This window comes from Macrobrachium rosenbergii, chromosome 55 (assembly GCF_040412425.1).
Source record: "Macrobrachium rosenbergii isolate ZJJX-2024 chromosome 55, ASM4041242v1, whole genome shotgun sequence".
Lineage (NCBI taxonomy): Eukaryota > Metazoa > Arthropoda > Malacostraca > Decapoda > Palaemonidae > Macrobrachium > Macrobrachium rosenbergii.
In genome coordinates, this window is record NC_089795.1 from 65,363,718 (window position 1) to 65,366,217 (window position 2,500).

Genomic DNA, 2,500 nt, shown 5'->3' on the forward strand with positions numbered 1-2,500 from the left:
AACCTACATATGAGGCTGAGAGGCTTGGTGAATGTAGTTACTGAGTAATTAAATATTTTTCAGTTTTGATGAAACACAACACTATCTATAATTATAAATAAAGTTAAAACCATAAACTATGAACTATTAAACTGATCATCAACATTTGTAACATCCCCCTAAAAGATTTGTTACCAACACTAGCTTATAATGAAGCTCAAGTACAGAAGCTATTGTATGCCAAGAACGGTTTTATTTCTTTGTAAAATGTTGAAATTCCTGTTCTCCATTCACTTTGTTCAACTATCATTACAGTTACTGTATGTATGCAATAAACTAATTTTTCAAAAGTGAAAAATGTCAAAAATTTCATTCAATAAGGAAGTGCACTTAAAAGCTAAATTGGTACCCTTAGTATTATTAATGTTCTAAATTACATAGAATCAAAGGACATTTGGGGGGCAATGTGCCCCCCAACATGACATGTTTTTTTTGTTACCTATCACTGATACTTGCATCACTTGTAATTAGTTACAACATGCTGAAAACAGTTCTACCAAGTATGATTCTGAAAGCATGTTTAGAAATACAGTACATACTAAGAAAGTGAAAAAGTTGAATTCCAACATAGTGTCTGCGATACAGGGCAAATTATGATTTTTATAAGAAGATATTTGTTCTTATTGTAAAATTTAACTTTTGTTCTCTTTGTAACAGTTCATAATAGAAACTAGAAGCTTCTATTAAGAATTGCTGTGTGTGTTTTGTATTAATAGTGCCAATTGCTTCAAGTAAAAGCATTTTCTTTGTCCCACTCTTCACTCTACAGGTTATAACATGACATTTGCATTTTTTAATTTTATTTTTTACTATTCAATATTGTGTAAAATAAATTAAAACAATGCAGAGTAACATATTACACTTCATTGAAACTCTGATCATAAATCAAGTGAATCAATTTAAAATAAATATATGAAGTAAATATATAAAAAGGTCAAGTAATTTTCTCTTCTGGACCCACATTTAGATATGCATTGTCTATAAAGTGTATACATACAAGTTATGTAAGCAGATACAATCTTAACAAAATTTACTGTTTATAATTTTTAACTAATTTGAAAATAAACCTAATTATACTACTTTACAGTAATTAACATTACAAATATATAATATCCCCTGATTATAATTTACACAACAAATCTTAAATGTCAAAATAGGTTTAAGATACTCAAATTTTCAGCAAACATGCCATCAGTAGACGCAATGTCATTCCACGTGAACAACAAGAAAGCCTGGGCTTCTCATTTAAGCTAGCTTTCCTTAAAATCAAGCAGTCAACTTTTCATTCTTCAGGGTTGTGTAATTTTGGTAAGCATTTCAGGTTTGAAAAATTATTTTCTAATACTAATAAAATTATTGTTCTGAGTTTTGAGCAAAAATCGTAAGGGGCAACTAAACTTTCATTTACAAATAAGATATGTTAAACTTTAGCGTGTCCTTTCTCTATGATCAACCAGCCATGATTATAGAATTCATAAAGTCACACACAAAAAGTAACCTATGTACACTGCTGCATTTTTACATTAATTTTTTTTTTCAAAATCTGCCAATATTCCTTGTAAATCAGCAACACTTTTATTGTATGTTACAAAATTTACATATCTAGTAATGAATATCAAGCAACACATTACAGCAGCTGTTCTCTTGTTCATTACACATTTTAATGAAGTTCACAATATTTTCATTAAATATAGGCCACACAGAGAAGTTTGCAAAAACTATAATAAAAACTAAACTCATGTATAAGCAACAAATGAAATTATACTGGCATCTTACTGAGACATGGCATGTGATTTGTAAGCCTGCCATAGTATTGCAAAATAATAACACCAAAAATATGTGAGGTCTAATATGGAAAGTTATCTAGGATATGCTGACATTAAGCAATCTCGGCTTCTTTGGTAAACTAATCAGATCTCTTAAAAATAAATTTTTTTGTTAACACTTATCATGCAAAAATGTTAATTTTTGTTATGAATGTAATGTACTGTATCATGTATAATTTTTGTTATGAATGTAATGTACTGTATCATGTAAACAAATAATAAAACAAATACTGTATTTGATGGCATATAAGGCCCCCTTTTTTTTCCTCTCTTGAAAAATGGCTTCAAGTGTACATTGGGATCTTTATTAATATTATGTTGAGAGTCAACATCTGGTGGTAGGCTAATTTATACCTAGATGCTCACAGACTACCAGTGCTTGCCTAGCCAAACTCCATAACAGTAAAATCCCTCATAAGCAGCACATTGGAACCAAAGGTTACTTCAATTGCAAGAGAAATCCTCATAAAATACTATCCAGTACAACAACTGTTATTTTATCATTCATTATCTATAAAAATAAGAATTTTTCACTTTCATTATTAAATCCTAACATCTTCAACTGAACATTAAGCTATGCTTACCTAACTTCAATGGTAGTGGGAAGAGTGCTTAAATCCTTGCATAGAATTTTG